The sequence below is a fragment of the Lissotriton helveticus genome, chromosome 5_1, assembly GCF_964261635.1.
Source record: "Lissotriton helveticus chromosome 5_1, aLisHel1.1, whole genome shotgun sequence".
NCBI lineage: Eukaryota > Metazoa > Chordata > Amphibia > Caudata > Salamandridae > Lissotriton > Lissotriton helveticus.
In genome coordinates, this window is record NC_136065.1 from 1,391,954,915 (window position 1) to 1,391,973,622 (window position 18,708).

At 48.9% G+C, this 18,708-nt stretch overlaps 1 protein-coding gene across 12 annotated transcripts in view; it reads right to left on the reverse strand.

Annotated features, from left to right (window-relative positions):
* The window catches only part of SYCP1 (synaptonemal complex protein 1), a 6,803,167-nt gene that overhangs the window by 48,303 nt on the left and 6,736,156 nt on the right, over positions 1-18,708 (reverse strand). The gene's annotated exons all lie outside the window — the stretch shown is intronic.

Sequence of the window (18,708 nt, forward strand, 5' to 3'; positions counted from 1 at the left end):
GCTTAAAACAAGGCTGCGTCCTGGCCCCCAGCTTATTTAATCTTTACATGGCGGACATCGTCAAACATATGCAGGTAGCGGAAGGTCATCCACCGAATTTGGCAAACACTCCAATTCCTTTTCTGCAATATGCTGACGATATTGTTGTGTTGAGCCAAACCCCAATAGGGCTCCAAAGAATGATTAACAACCTTGTAACTTACCTGGAGCATGAAAGTTTGGGATTGAATAAAGTGAAGGCCAAAGTGGTCCGCTTAGTCGACCATAAAAAACCGACCTTCAAGTGGTACGCAAATAGAACTCAAATAAAGGAGGACGCATCTTATAAATATTTAGGTCTAAAACTGGGGCGAGGCTTGACCAACAAACAACACAAAATAGAACTAAAGGCGAAAACACACTCCTTAATCTATGCGCACCGGTTTCTACACAAAAAATTGAGTTGTCCAAATTATACCCATCTTTTAAATGTGATGAAATCACAGACCTTACCTACCTTGTCATACGCATTGGTCACCTGGTGTGGCAAAGAGGCGGGGTTGTTAAATAACCGGTTTTAAACCTCCCAAAATCAGCCTCACCAGCACAGGTTTGTCTAGAATTTGGCCTGTTGAACCAGAAGTTTCGCTGCATGGGTACCTTCGTGAAACTTTGCCACAAAATACGTTTGTCAGAGGAAGGCTCACTGGACAGCCTGTGTTGGAAAGAAATTGAAAACCAGCAGAAACAGCCCACGCTAAGCAGTTGGGGAGATTTCTTGACTCAATCTTTGAGGGGTTTAGGAATTCAATCGTCATGGGACTCTATCCCAGATAGAACCAGCTTTGATAAAACAACAAATAAGGCTGCCAAATGGAAATCCTTTCTGGAAGATAAATCAATAATCTCGAAGCGATGACACGGGTGGACAGTGATAAATTCATACTCTGTGATAAAGCCGCAGCCTTATTTAGAAAGTCACTTTAACGTGACACTAAAACAGAGATACATAGAATATCGGCTGGGCTTACAGCTTTTGAAGGATTTGTCACCATCCTGGAAAGGTAGTTATACGGACCTTCACTGTCGCCTATGCGGTTACCGAAATGAAACATTACCCCACCTGTTATGTGTTTGCCCAGCTCTTATGGACCTAAGGAGACGACTTTAAAAAAATATTTTTAATACATTGAACATTCGTACATGCAGGCAAGCTGTAATTCGATGGTTGGAGGGATCGTCTCCCATGTTGGCTTGTAGGGGGGTCAAATATATGAGAAAAGTACAATCCATCCTATGACAAGCAGAACTTGGGGAGACAAGAGAAGTCAAAAATGGCAAACCCAACGCTTGGTAGATAAAGCTCAGCATGGTCATAACAACTCATCAAAGTGCAGAGAAATGGACTGATTTGAGCTGACCAGCTAAAAAAGAAGAACATAATAGAAAATAAATAAACAAATAAATAAATAAATAATCTTATGGACCAGTCAAATCCAACATTGTATAAAACAAGCATATTTCTTAATGAATGATTTTCTAATGTATTTTTGTAATAATTTTTAATAATTTGAAACAATAAACTTTTTTTTTTTACTTGAATCTGTCCCAAAAAGTTTGTGAAGTCTGGTCCCAAATGCTTCCTCTTCCTCTTCCAAGAGCAGTTGTGCCTCTTTGGTAGAGCACATTTTAATCTCAGCATCAGACTGGAGTGTCGGTGGTTTCGTACTTGGAGCTGAAGGTGGGGTGGTGGCAGTGGAGGAAGAGAAGGAAGCCTCTCCATCCTCCTGTAGTGCTGTTTATCTGAGCGCCAGGTCGAACCAGGAAACTAATAGCATTGGTTCCTAAGGTGCGGCGTCAAGTGGAAAGGCAGAAACATTGGAAGCTGAGTTGAAGGACCCGTGGAGCTTGAAGGGATGTCAGACAGCGTTGAAGCCATCACAAAAATAGAATACATGGCTTCGAGGAAAGCCAACGGGCCTGACCCTGGGGCCAGGAACTTTGGGAAGGTTGGCGCCAATGCTAAAATCTTGTGCAGCGTAACTGCCGGCGCTGAGGGCTTCAGGAAGGACAGAGGTTGCCTCTGAGCTGATTCCAGAGGAGAAGCAGAGCTGAGCAGAGATTGGGCTGCTGGTATCAAATCGCAAAACTCTGATTCCGAGGACGAAGATTCTGTGGGAGACGAAGAGTGATGGGGTGACTTACCTCTGGAGTGCTTCTTGGTAATTGTATTAAAGTGGGATCTGCTTTCATGGTTACCCCCACTTTTTGCTGGTGTTAGTATGTTTTTTTTTACTAGTCTGACTGGGATCCTGTCTAAATTGACTATGGTAAGTACTTCTGTATCTCCATAATTGTAAGTCCCTTGTATATGGTACGAAGATGCCCAGGGCATACATACACCAGGGGTCTCCCATGGGCTGCAGCAGGTATTGTGCCACCCATAAGAGAACACTCAAACTGTGACTACAGGCCTGCAATTGCAGCCTGTGTGTGTGAGTGCTAGCACCCCTCACGACAAATATACATTTCTTATATCTGAGGTCACTGCACTTAAAACCTATAAGTCACCCCTCTGGCAGGTCTTTCATTTCTGAAGTCAGGGCGCTTAGTTATATATGTGAGGGTGTCCCTGCATGAGCAGGACCCCCCTACAAACCCTGGAGTCGATTCTCCAGGTGCATTAAGTGCAGTCAGCCATTTTTATACAGATAGTGGACATCAGTAACTATGAGATGTCCAACGATATAGTGGCTACACCAAACCCTGTCATGTTTGGTATCAAACATGTTGGAATCATACCCCAACACCGATTCCAGTGTTGGAAGTATGATTCCCATGTACTGGGGGCTCCTTTGGGGTACTCCCCTGTACTCCCAGCTACAGCCTTTCAGGGTCTGACAGCAAGCCAGTGCTGCTGCCGACCCCAGACACGATTCTGCTCTCCTCCTGCCGAGTCAAGCTCCAGCAGGGGAAAGTAGAACAATAGGTTTTCTGTCGCAGGGAGATGTGACCATCTCCCCAGACAGGGCTTAGTGTATTGGGCGGCGGTGGGGGCACTTGCCAGCTCCACCAGACTGCTTTGAAGGGCACAATTGGTGCCTTCCTTTCATACTCCAGTTTGAACCTTTTTTCAGGCAGACTTTGGCTCCCGCTCTCATGAAAAAGGACAAAGGACATGGGAGTTGTTTCCCCTCTGTGCATCCCCTCCTCTGGGAAGGACCGCTGAGTCATCTTAACCCCTTTCCTAGGGTATTTAAGGGCTTACCTGTGGGTGGGTCCTCAGATTTGTCACGGGACAAAACTTTAGATTAAAACCACGTCACTCTTCGAAACTGCAACTGCAACTTCCCCATTGACAGCTATTGGACACACGGCTGTGTTTCCACTCTGAACACAGCCTTTGTAGGGTTCCTGAGTACTCACCTTGGTGGTTCCTTGTGTCCCCAGCTCCTCTGAGTCTCCTGGTCCCAGTCCTGACTTCAGTCGCTGTTCACATTCCACTTTTTTGGTATACGGTTTTTGTTGCTGATCATGATTTGGTTCCGTAATTCCTATTTTGATAGTTGGTTCTGTTTTACCGATGTACATTAGCCCACATGGACATTTAATTAAGGTTAGGCGCAAAATCCGCTCTGCTTGCGGATTTTGCGGATTTTCGGCAATTTCGTGATCCGTGAATCTCGCGAAATTGCCTAAAAATTCGCGAATCTGCTCGCGGGCGGATTTTGGGCAGTTGAGCACAAACCGGTGGCGTCTTCTTGGATAAATATGAAGGGCAGGGTTCATTCTGGCACGATGCTCCTGTCACAAAAGAAAACAAGTTACTTCGGTACATAAAAAAGCAATGGTTAGCAGTATAGCTAACTGTAAAAAGGCCTAGGCCCATTTTTCTTTTGTAACCCATAACCTTCGTTATGTTAAAAAGGACCAAACTTTTCTCTTAGCCAATCAGAGGCACTCACCCTCTAGAACCCTCCTGAGAGAACCTCTTGCCCCTCAGATTTTTGGGCACTTGTGCTATAATACTTTCCGTACCCAATCGAGGTGAGTCTCTCAGGGGAGGAAGGTGGGCGTATGTGAATCTATGAAAGCTTCCAATACTGGAGAACTACAGTTACAGGTAAGTAACTTGTTTTCTTACTCCAGTATTGGAACTTTCATAGATTCTCATACCTGAATCAGAATAGCGAGCAGTAAATTATAGCACATTTTGTTTTCGTCACCTTGTTTCATCAACAGGCAACACATGATACTTGCACATAGTAGTAACCATATCAATATATACATAGACATATTGCCTCTCAATGACATATCCAATATCAACCCACAATAAAATGTGCTTTCCTTACCAAAGAAATGAAGAAGGGATGAGAAAGAGGCTCACCGTTATTGGAAAAGGTTCGGCAGCACTGCTTGTCCCACTGCTACATCGCTTCTTGCATGAGCATCTAGGCAGTAATGCCTGGTGAAGGTATGCATACTCCTCCAGGTGGCTGCTCTGCAGATGTCCTGTATGGAGACGCCTGAAAATAGAGCAGTTGAGGTTGATACCGCTCTTGTGGAATGCGCACAAACCCGTGCAGTCAATGGCTTTCCCGCTGCTTGGTGACAGAACTGAATGGCACTTGATATCCATCTTGAGATTCTCCGTTTTGACAACGGGAAACCTTTCCTGGGGGCACTAAACGCCACAAACAATTGTGTAGACCTTCTAAACGGTTTTGTCCTTTGCAAATATAACTTCAGGCAATGCTGGACATCCAGAGTGTGGAGAGTCCTTTCTGCCGCCGTTGATGGTTGAGGAAAAAATCTCTTCAAGATTAAGGGCTCTGTAGGAGAGTAGGTTCTGCTTTCCTATGGTCACCCCGTTTTTTGCTTTTTGCTTCACTGTTTTTTTGACTTAATGTGGCTGTGAGCCTGCTAATCAGACCCACAGCCCTGCTGTTCTCTCTCTAAATTTCACACCATGTACTTTAGGTACATCACCAATTGGGATTTGGGTCACTCTTGTGAGTCCCTGTACAGTGTACTATAGGTACCCAGGGCATAGGTGCATCCAAGGCCTACCAGGGGCTGCAGCATATCTTTTGCCACCCCTGGCTGTCCATCCAAACTGACACAACTGGCTGATCGCTCAGCTGGGGCAAGGTTGAGTAATCACCCCTTGCTTAGGTGTAGTATTCCTATACCTACCATTATATATAGACACATATGCACCTATAAGTCACTCCTATGGCAGGCCTTAACAATCCTGAAGGCAGAGTGCTTGGTTTTATGTGAGATGGTGCTCTAGCATGAGATGAGCCTGTCTGCAGCTTTCTGAACCATGTCCTTATAGCTGTTCTATGATATTGCCATACCATATACTCTTAAGTGCATTATAATCCTCGCGGTTATTGCTAACTTTGGTTTGGCTTTAGCAAAACATGTCATGTAAGGTGTCATACGCTTTGGAATACTACCCCCTCGCCAGTTCTGGTGACGGGGGTAGCATACCACTCTTCTAGAGGGAGAACACATGTTGTTCCTACTAATCCCGGTTAAAGTTAACCAGAGCCTCAGCATCACAAAATGGATGCTGCTGCCACAGACACAAGTCTGACCTCCTGCTGCTGGGAGTCCTTCCAGCGAGGGAGGCTTGAACAATAGGTTTCCTGTCTTGGGAGGTGCTAGCACCACCCCAGACAGGCCATAGTGTATTGGGGCAGGGAGGGCTGAATGAAATGAGACACTGTCTGGGGCACACAAGGTGTCCCATGCATAGTCCGGTTCAAACCGGTGCTGGGGCACTCCAGCCCCAGCTCTGGCGCAAAACTGGACAAAGGGGTGTAACCACCCCCTTCCCTGGTCCCACCCATAGGAGGGACCTAGCAGGTAATCCAGCCCCTAAATTTGGTATATAGGTAGGAGCTGAGTCCCAAGACTTTAGATTTTATCCTGACTGAAACTTGAAACGAAACTCTGGACCTTCGACGTTCCACTTGAAGATAGAAGACTGAAGAATCTCCCTTGTGGTCAAGGAGTGACCACCCTGTGCAAGCAGGCACCATCAAGCGATCAACGGTTTGCTTTGTCGATGCTCCTGCCGGAGCCCGAACACAGAGCCTGACAAGACCCAGACTTCCAGACTTCCAACAGCCCGATCCACAGTCACAGCAGAGCTGAGAAGCGTGGAGGCGACGAGGGACGTCGGACCGGCCATCTTGGAAAGCCAGCAAATTACTTTCTGTGCAACTTATGAGGCACCCTCAAAGTTGTGCATTGGGGATTGAGAAGCCCCAGCCCCGAGCATCATCTGCACCGAAGAACAGCCCTCCACACTCCACGAGTTCTGCGTGGGGCCCTTCTGCATTTTCCTGCTCGACGCGTCTGTCTGGTCGATTGCCCGTTGGCTAGTGGCCTCTGTGACGATGAACCTTTTGATTTACACTGCTGGTCTGGTTGCTGCAGACTGGCCCTTGCTTCCCTGAAAAGGAGAAGTCCATCAGGCTTTGCTTGTCTGAACCGTAAGCCATCTTCGATTCCTGCGTGGGTTGCCTTTGCCAAGGCTTGTTTACTCCAATCTGGAAGCCGACACCGCCGACAGTGAGAGCCTTTGTGGGGCAGTCCGTATCCAGCTCCTGGTCATCGTCGACACCTCCTGGTCTACGTGGCTGCAGAGACAAGCTTCACGACATCACCTGATTGCTTCGCGGCATCGCCTGGTTCCTTCCTGGTCACTGGCTAGTGACCCAGACTCTGTCCCCTCTGCTTTCAGGTACTCTTCATCCTCGATCCGCCCTAGGATCCACCCGGACACTTCCCTCCTGGTCGCCTGCAGCATCTTTCTTCAAGGCTCCATAGGATTCAGCGATGAAACCCGACACACTTTGACACCTATGCACCCGCTTCCTGTGGGTGAGGTAACGCGAGTACTTCGGTGCTCCTGGAAACAACTTCAACCCGCGCGCTGAAATTCCGTGGCCAATCAGTTGGGGACCACCGCCTTCCCCCAAACCTGCCATAAAAAATCTTGGCATGTGGCTAGATCAAAATCTTACAATGGAGACACAGGCCAAAAAGCTATCTGGCACCTGCTTTGGGATACTACGTCTGCTTAGGAAGATTATATCCCTACTCCCGGAAGACGCAAGAAGAATAGTGGTTCAGGCCCTGGTGATCTCGAGGCTGGACTACGGAAACTCCCTCTTCTTGGGCTCTCCTAAATATGTAATTAACCATCTTCAAATTGTTCAAAACACAGCAGCACGACTACTATTGAACGTACCCAGATGTCAACCAATTAAATCAAGACTGAAGGAACTGCATAGGCTTCCGGTTCAAGCCAGAATCAAATTTAAATCTCTCAACCGGGCTCATCGTGCCATGCACGGAAGGGGTCCGGCACTCATTCAAAACCTGGTCACTCATTACACACCCCAACGACAGCTCAGGTCAAGTTTAAAGTTTCTCAGGAAGGTTACCTTAACAAAAAGAGACAGATGGGGTGGAAGGTCTTTTTCCCATCTGATACCTATGCTCTGGAACAGTCTAGATCCAGACACCCGATCCACCCAAGAAGAAGCACAGTTCAGGAAAAAACGTAAGACCTGGCTCTTTCCACAAGACTAGTACCTACTCCCGCTAACTGCCACAATAGCGCTGAGATGCCCAAAGGTAGTCACGCGCTCTGCAAATCCTATAAACATAAACAGTTAATACACAATATGTTGCACAGTATACGTTATGCCCTAGGGGCCTCACTAACTGTATACTAAGAAAGTGGTATAAGAACCACTTGAGAGTTAGAAAGCAGGTCTGGGGCCTGTAGAATCCCTGGGGCTACACTAATCAACCAGTTGTTAGGAAGGAGGAGACCCACGGGAGCCGCGTGCAGTGTCTAAACACAGGCGTGGGTTCCATTGACTTTCTGTGGTGTTCGTAAAAGTTACAAAGTTAAAGATAAAGGACACTTATGGATGGACTTGGATGGAACCCTTTTAAACTAGGACACTAGAGGAGTAAATACCCACAGGAGCACCGGAGTACTCAAGTTACCTCACCCAGGGAAGCCGGGTGCATAGGTGTCTTTTCGTGTCGGGTTTCGTCGTCGTTTTCTATGGAGAGCTGCAAAGAAGTGCTGCAGGCGACCAGAGGAAAAGTGTCCGGATGGATCCTAGGGTGGATCGGAGATGTGAAGAATCTGAAAGCAGAGGGGACAGAGTCTGGGTCACTAGCCAGTGACCAGGAAAGAACCAGGTGATGTCAGCTGCTTTGTAGGTGAGGATGGTGTGCTTGTCTCTTCAAAACACACAAGATGATGGACGGAATGTTGCACAATGGCAAAACATTCACCCCCAGTCACAGATCTGGGTTTTTATCCATCGTTATTTTGCTCACTAAGCCACCCCAGTTCAGACATGGCCATATGCAAATCAGTCTTGACCGTGTGCCTCATGGGAACAGTCCAGACCGAACTGCCAAGCCATGACTTCCCTGGACCAGAATCAAGCATCCTAGGAGCGGTTTCTAGCTATCAGCCGTCTTCAGCCAGGATAGCTTGACTCCAGTGGCCTAGTGAGCAAGGGGCCCACGTCTGGGCATACCCTTCCCACATAGGGTGAACAGCAAAACAAACAAGATGATAGACGGAATGTTGCACAATGGCAAAACATTCACCCCCAGTCACAGATCTGGGTTTGATCCATCGTTATTTTGCTCACCAAGCCACCCCAGTTCAGACATGGCCATATGAAAATCGGTCTTGACCCTGTGCCTCATGGGAACAGTCCAGACTGAACTGCCAAGCCATGTCTTCCTTGGACCGGAATCAAGTATCCGAGGACCGGTTTCTGGCTATCAGCCATCTTCAGCCAGGATAGCTTGACTCCAGTGGCCTAGTGAGCAAAGGGCCCACATCTGGGCATACCCTTCCCACAAAGGGTGAACAGCAAAACACACAAGAGGATGGACGGGATGTTGCACAATGGCAAAACATTCACCCCCAGTCACAGATCTGGGTTTGAGCCATCATTATTTTGCTCATCAAGCCACCCCAGTTCAGACATGGCCATATGCAAATCAGTCTTGACCCTGTGCCTCATGGGAACAGTCCAGACCAAACTGCCAAGCGATGTCTTCCCTGGACGGGAATCAAGCATACTAGGACCGGTTTCTGGCTATCAGCCGTCTTCAGCCAGGATAGCTTGACTCCAGTGGCCTAGTGAGCAAGGGGCCCACTTCTGGGCATATCCTTCCCACATAGGGTGAACAGCAAAACACACAAGATGATGGACGGAATGTTGCACAATGGCAAAACATTCACCCCCAGTCACAGATCTGGGTTTGATCCATCGTTATTTTGCTCACCAAGCCACCCCAGTTCAGACATGGCCATATGCAAATCAGTCTTGACCCTGTGCCTCATGGGAACAGTCCAGACCGAACTGCCAAGCCATGTCTTTCCTGGACCGGAATCAAGCATCCTAGGACCGGTTTCTGGCTATCAGCAGTCTTCAGCCAGGATAGCTTGACTCCAGTGGCCTAGTGAGCAAGGGGCCCACGTCTGGGCATACCCTTCCCACATAGGGTGAACAGCAAAACACACAAGATGATGGACAGAATGTTGCACAATGGCAAAACATTCACCCCCAGTCACAGATCTTGGTTTAATACATCGTTATTTTGCTCACCAAGCCCAGTTCAGACATGGTCATATGCAAATCTGTCTTGACCCTGTGCCTCATGGGAACAGTCCAGACCGAACTGCCAGGTCTACCTGCAGAGCCCACATGATTCACCAGCAGGATACAGGAGGCCATGAGGCCCAGCAGCCTCAGGGTCATTCTCACTGAAATCTGGTATAGAGGCTGAAACATCAGTATCATAGCCCGAATATCCCAGACTCGCTGTTCGCGAGGAATAAGCATGTAAAGGCACCATATCCAAAACAGCCCCAATGAAAAGGAGCAACTGAGAGGGAGTCAGGTGTGATTTTGGCACGTTGATAGTGAACCTCAGAGAATGCAGGAAGTCTACCATAGACTGGAGGTGGGAGACGACAGCCTGGGGCCATTTTCGTTTTTCACTATTGCAATGCTATCTGTTCTGCATAGGCCAGAAAGGGCTGTTAGAGTTATTACATTTTATAATCCTAACTGTCTCAGAGAACACGGTAGAAATTCGAGTTTAGTATGCCTGAACTCTGAATAATAAAATACATCTTTTAGTAAAGTTTATTTTAATATTCTGTGTTTGCAAATACCACTTTTAGAAAGTAGGTACTTGCTTGTCTTACCATTCAAACCTGCCTCTGCTAGTTTGTGTTTTCCTATGTCTGGTTTTGTGAGTGACAAGGCTGGGGAATTCCAGGAGACAGGCTGAGTCACCCAGTGGTGAAAAGAGAGATCTGCATCTAGATGGGAGGGAGGAGTTACACCTGAACCTTGAATAGGGCTGTGACTGCCTTCCACAATGCTGGCTCCACCCCCTGGGGAGCGGCTGATGTCGATGTCTCTGCCCTGCACACTGAAGAAGAGAAGGAGTCCTGTAAACAAAGTGCTCCAGGACTGTACTTGCCTTCCACAATGCTGGCTCCACGTCGCGTCTGATGTGCATGCCCTGCACTGTGAAAGGAAAGGAGAAGTCTGGTAAACAGAGTGCTTCAGAACTGTTTAGACTGGGCAAAGTCTTCTCTCCCCTCAGAGAACAAAGGATTTCTGGGTATAAATATTGGGACTCTGGTCCCATGAAATTAGATCACTTTGGACTACAGAAGAAACCTTTACTGTGGAGAGGAACCTGAAGAAACTGAGGAGAGACTATTCCAAAGCTGAAGTGCTGCTTGGCTGATAGACCTGCAGTGGTTGCCTTACTGCCAAAGGAAGGAGAACGGAACTTTGTGTACTTTGCTTTCAACTTCTGAAGGATCACCAAGGGCTTGGAAAAGAGCTTGCCTCCTGCTGAAGTCTCAGGGACAACAGACTTCAACCCCTAGCTCCCCAGTGTTCTTTTGGAAGGGCCTTCTGCTATTTTGGGCCTTCTGAGGAACTGCGTGTCGCAAGGAGCTGGAAGCGCGACTCAATGAGAAGAAGCGTGTTGCCGTCACTGTGCCTGCCGTCTCAAATCCGGTGAAAGGAGGGTGTCGCCGCTGGAACTGTCGCACTGCACCGCATCGACCAAGAGCACCTCGCATCCCCAAGAAGTGCGCCGCCATCGGAGCTGCTGCCGTTGCATCTTGGATGTCACCGATGTAGTTGTCGCATCGAGCAGAAGCTTCACGCATCATGGAGAGGAGCATCGCCGCTGGAGCTGTTGCCGTCGCATCGTAAGGTTGTCGCCGCTGCAGTCCACGCATCGAACGAAGAGTTTCTTGCATCCCCGAGAAGCGCGCCGCATCTGGAAGATCTTCACGTCTTTATTTATTTGCACCTGACTTTGCCGCATTTCCCATCGCTGCGACATTGCTTGTCGTGGAAGCGCAACACAACTTAAGGTACACTGACGCGGAGTGTCGCATCTAAGAACTGAACTGAACTAAGCTTAAATCTACCATCTTAAAGTAATCATAGTGTGCATTTTTGTTGTTTATGGTCTTGTGGTAACTCTACATAAAGTCTACTTATTTTTTATATAAAACCTGTGTGGTGTCCATTTGTTGTGTTGTCACTGGGTTACTGTATGTGGTCACAACTGCTTAACTTACAACGCCTCTGAAATAAGCCTTGACTGATCGCCCCACGCAACCTAGAGGGTGAGCAGGGGTTATTTAAGGTGTGTAATCCCCTTGTCTTGACTAGAGGAGAGGGTACCTACTTGTCACAAGTACCTACCTGTGCCAACTAGAGACCCCCAAATCTAACATTGTTAGACAGCAGAAGGGATTCTGGATTTGCATTTATGACTCATGTACAGTGACTGGTGAACACTACTTAGTGAGTTCAGACCATAACAATACTGCATACTTTTTGGTAGATTCCTTTTTGATTTTTGGATTGCCTATTTTTGAAAGATGCCTAATTCAGTAGAAAGAGCAGAGTCTGTAGCCTCCCTTAATTGCAAATGGGAAGAAGAGAGGCTGGAATGCTACACAGTAAAGCAGATGAAGTACTTTTGCAAGAAATTCAATGTTTCCGCTTCTGGATTTAAAGTGAAGGAAGAATTCTACGAGGGCCTGGGTAGAAGCTAGGAAAACTCCTGGGATTGAGGATGATGATGATGCAATCGTGCAACAGGAAGGGCTAATGGGCCTACAAGGAAGGAAAGTACCTTCCCCCGTATGTAGCAGGGCTTCTAACAAAAGTCTGACTCTAGAAGAGTTGGAGGACAGAGAGAGATCAAGAAGGCATGAAAGGGAATTGACCAGGTTCAAGGTTGATAGGCAGCTAGAAATAGAAAACAGAAAGTTAGATCTTGAGGAAAAGAAAATGCAGTTTGAGCATGAAAAAGTTTTGAGGGAGTTGGAGTTTAAAACCAAAAGTTTAGCAGTTACTCCCTCTGGAAGCAGCATACTGCCAGTACATTCAGAAAGTAGGGTGTATATTCCCAAGGATGTGGTGAAGGAGTTTTACAAAAATGATGATATTGGTCAGTGGTTCAGAGCCTATGAGGTAGCCATGTCTTCCCACCGGGTCCCTGAGAGAGATTGGGGAGCGGGTTGTGGGGAAGGGTCCTTAGTGAGGGGTGAGATACATTGTTAGACTTGCCTTCTGAAGTCCACAATTCCTACAGCCACATGAAAGATGCATTGATGTCTAGATATGGTTTGACATCTGAGCTCTATAGGCAGAGGTTCAGGAAATGCAAAAAGTTAGAAAACAGTACTTGGGTTGAATATGTCACTTTCTTTTGCAGAGCATTGGATGGTTGGGTAAAGGGCAGCAAGGTTAATGATTTTCAAGGTCTCTTTGATTTGATTTCATGGGAGCACTTGTCTGATAATTGTTTTCCAGAGCTGCGCCAGCACCTGATAGATAGCAAGCTGACTAACCCCAGGAAGCTTGCTGAGGAGGCGGACCGCTGGGTCAGTACCAGGGTCCACAAGGTTCACATGGGAGACTCAGCAAAGATGGGCAGGGTCCCAGGCAGAAGAGTGGGGGGGACAAGGGTAAACAGAAGGAGTTCCGCAAAGGGCCCCAAAGTAGTCCCCAAGGGAACCCCGTGAAAGGTTCCCAGCCTCCCCCTGTGAGAAAGCAAGAGCCCCCGACTGGTAGTCCTATTCCCCAGGGGCCCCATAAATGTTACAAGTGTGGTGACCTGGGTAAAAAGGCAAATGATTCCAGGTGCCGCCTGTTTGGTAAACAAGCACCCACTGGTGCTCCGCCCCGGCAGATGGCTAGTGTAGCTTTGAGATGAGATTGAAGTCCAAGGTGGGGGGGTCCCGCACAGATGACCCTTGTCTCCTTAGGAGACTGTGAGACGGTCTAAGAAGCTCAGCTACTTAAGAACACTAAGAAATATGGGCAGCGAGTGACCGTCAATGGCCAAAAGGTGAAGGCTCTTAGAGACACAGGAGCCAGTGTGACAGCTGTCAGGTGTCACCTGGTGTCTCAAGAGCAGATTGTCCCTCATGCATTTTGCAGAGTTGTTAACGCCGACAACACAGAGAGTCATTGTCCAATAGCTCAGGCTCCCTTTGAATGGGGGGTCTCTGGTACTCTTCAGGTAGCTGTGAGGCCTGCCATGCCTGTAGACTGTTTGTTGGGAAATGATTTTGAGAGCTACCCTTGAGAAAAGGTGGAGAAGACAACTCACTTGAAGATGGTTGGACTGCCTGACTGGGCTTGCGTGACCACCCAGTCAATGTCAGCCAGTAGGGGTTCTTAAGAGGACCTGGAGCCTGAGAGGGAGGCCCAGGACCATGCCGAAGAGAGAAGTGGCGGGGGCATGGTAAACCGGCCCCCGAAGTTCCCACGGCCCAGGAGGAGGTAGACCCTGAGGGGGATGCCCTGGAGCCTACCGGGGAGCAAGCAGCTGAACTGGAGGACCTGCCTGAGCTGACCCATTGGCAGCAAGAAGGAGGCCCCTCCAGGGAGGAATTTTGCAAGGAACAGAGAGAGTGCCCTTCTCTTGTGGGCGTGTGGCAGCAGGCTGCAAGCCAGGTAGCAGGTGATCAGTCAGGGTCACACTTGCTTTACTGGAAGAATGGTCTCCTGTATAGCGAGCCTAAGGTTGCTGAACCTGGGTCAGCCTGTGTGCTGGTGGCACCCCAGAAGCTCAGAGCCTTCCTACTGGGGCTGGCTCATGATGTGCCGTTAGCAGGACATTTGGGGCAGGACAAGACCTTTGAAAGACTTGTCACCCTCTTTTATTGGCCAAAATGCACAAGAGTTCTGATACTCATTGCAGGACCTGTCAGACTTGCCAGGCAAGTGGAAATAGTGGGAAGAAGCATAAGGCTCCTCTCCAGCCATTCCCTGTGGTCAGTACCCCCTTTGAGCGTGTGGGGATTGACATTGTGGGGCCACTGGACCCCAAGACAGCCATGGGCAACAGGTTCATCCTGGTCTTGGTGGACCATGCCAACCGGTACCCGGAAGCCATACCTCTGAGGACAGTGACGGCCCTCGTGGTGAGACGAGCTCTGATGGGAATTTTCTCCCAAGTGAGATTCCCTCGCGAGGTAGTGTCTGACCGGGGAACCAACTTCATTTCCAAGTATATGAAGTCCCTGTGGCAGGAGTGTGGTGTTACCTACAAGTTCACCACTCCTTACCACCCCCAAGGAAATGGGCTGGTTGAAAGGTTCAACCGGACCCTGAAGGGCATGATAATGGGTCTTGTGGAACCCATGCGGTGTAAGTGGGACGTCCTCTTACCGTGCCTACTCTTTGCATACCGTGAGGTGCCACAGAAATCTCTAGGGTTCAGTCCCTTTGAGCTTCTCTATGGACACCCAGACAGAGGACCTTTGAGTTTGGTTAAGGAAGGCTGGGAGCAATCTCCCAGGAAACTTCCCCAGGATGTATATAGCTGCATGCTGGCCTTCAGAAACTAGGCTAGGCATTTCAGGCAACACGCTGAGGCAAATCTGGAAGCCAGCCAGGTGAAGATGAATCGCTGGTATGACCGGAATGCCACTCTGGTAGAGCTTCAACCTGGCCAGAAAGTGTGGGTCAAGGGCCCAGTGGAGCCCTTTGCGCTCCAAGATAAGTGGACCGGGCTGTTTGAGGTTGTGGAGCAAAAGAGTCCAGTTACCTACTTGGTGGACTTGCGGTCTCTAGGAACCCCTTGAGGGTCCTAGATGTTAACCGCCTTAAGCCCCACTTAGAGAGGTCTGAAGTGGGCATGCTCTTGGCAACAGATGCTGGATTTGGAGGAGGAGGAGACTGAGCCTCTTCCTGTCAGCCTCAGAGCAAGATGGGTCAGTGGATGGTGTTAACCTCTCTTCTACCCTGACCCCTAAGCAACAGAATGACTGCCGCCAGTTGCTGAGACAGTTTTCTGATCTGTTCTCACTGGTTCCTAGTGTCACAGATTGGTGTGTCCATGATGTGGACACAGGAGACAGCTTACCTGTGAAGCACAAGTCTTACAGAGTAACTGACAGGGTAAGGGCTTGCATTAAAGAGGAGGTCTCAAAGATGCTTGCACTTGGAGTGATTGAGTCATCTAGCAGTCCTTGGGCCAGCCCAGTGGTCTTGGTCCCGCAGGCTGCAGCGTCGGGTGCCACACCCGAACTCCGGTTCTGTGTGGACTACAGAGGGCTCAATTCAGTCACAACGACTGACGCGCACCCCATTCCCAGAGCTGATGAGCTCATTGATCGACTAGGGGATGCACGGTACCTCAGCACGTTTGACTTAACGTCTGGGTACTGGCAGATCGCCTTGACTGATGGGGCAAAGGAGAGGTCAGCATTCCCCACACCAGTTGAGCATTTCCAGTTCCGTGTTATGCCCTTTGGGATGAAGAATGCCCCTGCCACATTTCAGAGGTTGGTCAACCAGGTATTGGTTGGACTGGATGAGTTCAGTGCCGCCTACCGAGATGACATTGCAGTGTTCAGTGCCATTTGGGAGGAACATTTGCGCCACCTCTGGGAAGTGTTGATGGTACTGCGGGAAGCAGGCCTCACGATCAAGGCGAGTAAGTGCCAGATCGGGCAGGGTTCCGATGTTGTACTTGGGACACCAAGTTGGGAGCGGCCAGGTGGCGCCCCTTCACCCCAAGATTTTAACCATCCTGGCTTGGGAGCCACCCAAAACCCAGACAGAGGTGAGAGCCTTCTTAGGTCTCACAGGGTATTACAGGAGGTTTGTCAGGGGGTATGGCAGCATGGTTGCGACCTTGACAGAGCTGACTTCCAAGAAGCAGCCCAAGACGGTGATCTGGACTGACACCTGTCAGAAAGCTTTTGAGACCCTGAAAGCTGCCATGTGCACGGCGCCCGTGCTCCTGGCACCCAACTTCTCAAGAGAGTTTATCATCCAAACAGACGCTTCAGAGCATGGTGTGGGGGCTGTTCTGTCACAGATGAATGAGGAGGGCCTAGATCAACCTGTAGCCTTTATCAGTAGAAGGTTACTTCCACGGCAACAGAGGGGGAGTGCTATTGAGCATGAGGCATTTGCTGTGGTCTGGGCACTGAGAAGCTGGGACAATACCTGTTTGGGACTCACTTCCGGGTTCAGACAGACCACAGGCCCCTCAGATGGTTGATGCAGATGAGGGGTGAGAATCCAAAGCTGTTGAGTTGGTCCATCTCCCTACAGGGTATGGACTTTACGGTGGAAACCGCCCTGGTACAGAACATGCTAACGCTGATGGTCAGTCTAGATTTTTCCACCTTAGTGAAGAGAACTCCCAGGAGTTAGGGTAGTTCTCCCCACTTTTCAGCTGGAGGGGACTCGTGTTAGACCTGGCACCATTGGCGTGGGTCTCCCTTCCATTTTTGCTGTTGCCTCATGTATTTTTGCTGGTATTAGATGCTTTGGGCACTGTGCCACTGCTATCCAGTGCCACGGTGCAAGTGCTCCCTATTGTGAATTGATGTATTAATCAGTGGTTCCATGAATGGCTATTTGGTTTACTTGTCAGACCCTAGTCTAGTGCACTGAGTTTGCCCAGGGCGTGTAATCCAAATGCTGCTGGTGGGCCTGCAGCACTGGTTGTGCCACCCACACAAGCAGCCTTGTAAAATGTATCTAAGGTCTGCCATTGCAGAGCCTGCGTGCAGTCTGGTACTGTCATGCTGACTGGGTAAGTGCACCCACTTCCCAGTCCCTAAACCTTCCCTTTTCTTCATATCAGTCACCCCTATGGTAGGACCAAGGGCAGGGTGCATTGTAAGTATAAGGTAGGACAAGCCCTAGTGTGTGTGGCATGTCCTAATAGTGAATTACAGCCATTTTCGTTTTTCACTATTGCAAGGCTACCTGTTCTCCATAGGCCAGAATGGGCTGTTAGAGTTATTACATTTTATAATCCTAACTGTCTCAGATAACATGGTAGAAATTAGAGTTTAGTATGCCTGAACTCAGAATAATAAAATACATCTTTTAGTAAAGTTTATTTTAATATTCTGTGTTTGCAAATACCAATTTTAGAAAGTAGGTATTTGCTTGTCTAACCATTCAAACCTGCCCCTGCTAGGTTGTGTATTCCTATTTCTGGTTTTGAGAGTGACACTGCTGGGGAATTCCAGGAGACAGGCTGAGTCACTCAGTGGTGAATAGAGAGTTCTGCATCTAGATGGGAGGGAGGAGTTGCACCTGAACCTTGAATAGGGCTGTGCCTGCCTTCCACAATGCTGGCTTCACCCCCTGGGGAGCAGCTGATGTCTCTGCCCTGCACACTGAAAGAAGAGAAGGAGTTCTGTAAACAAAGTGCCCCAGGACTGTACTTGCCTTCCACAATGCTGTCTCCATCTGATGTGCCTGCCCTGTATTGTGAAAGGAAAGCTGAAGTCTGGTAAACAGAGTGCTTCAGAACTGGTTTGGACTGGGCAAAGGCCCCTCTCCCCTCAGAGAACAAAGGATTTTGGGGTATAAATATTGGGACCCAGATCCCATGAAATTAGATCACTTTAGACTACAAGAAGAAACCTTTACTGAGGAGAGGAACCTGAAGAAACTGAGGAAAGATTTCCCAAGCTGAAGTGCGGCTTGGGGGATTGGCCTGCAGTGATTGCCTTACTGCCAAAGGAAGGAGAAAGGAACTTTGTGTACTTTGCTTTCAACTTGGGCTTGGAAAAGAGCTTGCCGCTTGCTGAAGTCTCACGGACAACAGACTTCACTCCCCAGAGTTCTTTTGGAAGTGTCTGCTGCTGCTTTGGGCATTCTGAGGAACTGCGTGTCGTAAGGAGCTGGAAGTGCGACTCAAGGAGAAGAAGCATGTCCCCGTCGCTGTGCCTGCCATCGCAACTCCGAAGGAGGGTGTTGCCGCTGGAACTGTCACACTGCACAGCATCGGTTAGAAGCGTGCCGCAACAAAAAATAAGCATGTCACTGCTGCTGCCGTCGCAACTCCCAAGAAGGAGGGTGTCGCCGCTGGAGCTGTCGCACTGCACCGCATCAGGAGAAGAATCTTGCAACGAGGTCGGAGCGTGTTGCCGTCGCTGTGCCTGCCATCGCAACTCCGAAGGAGGAGGGTGTCGCCGCTGGAACTGTCGCATTGCACCGCATCGACCAAGATCACCTCGCATCCCCGAGAAGCGCGCAGCCATCGGAGCTGCTGCCGTTGCATCTTGGATGTCGCCGCTGTGGTCGTTGCATTGAGCGGAAGCTTGACGCATCGTGGAAAAGAGCG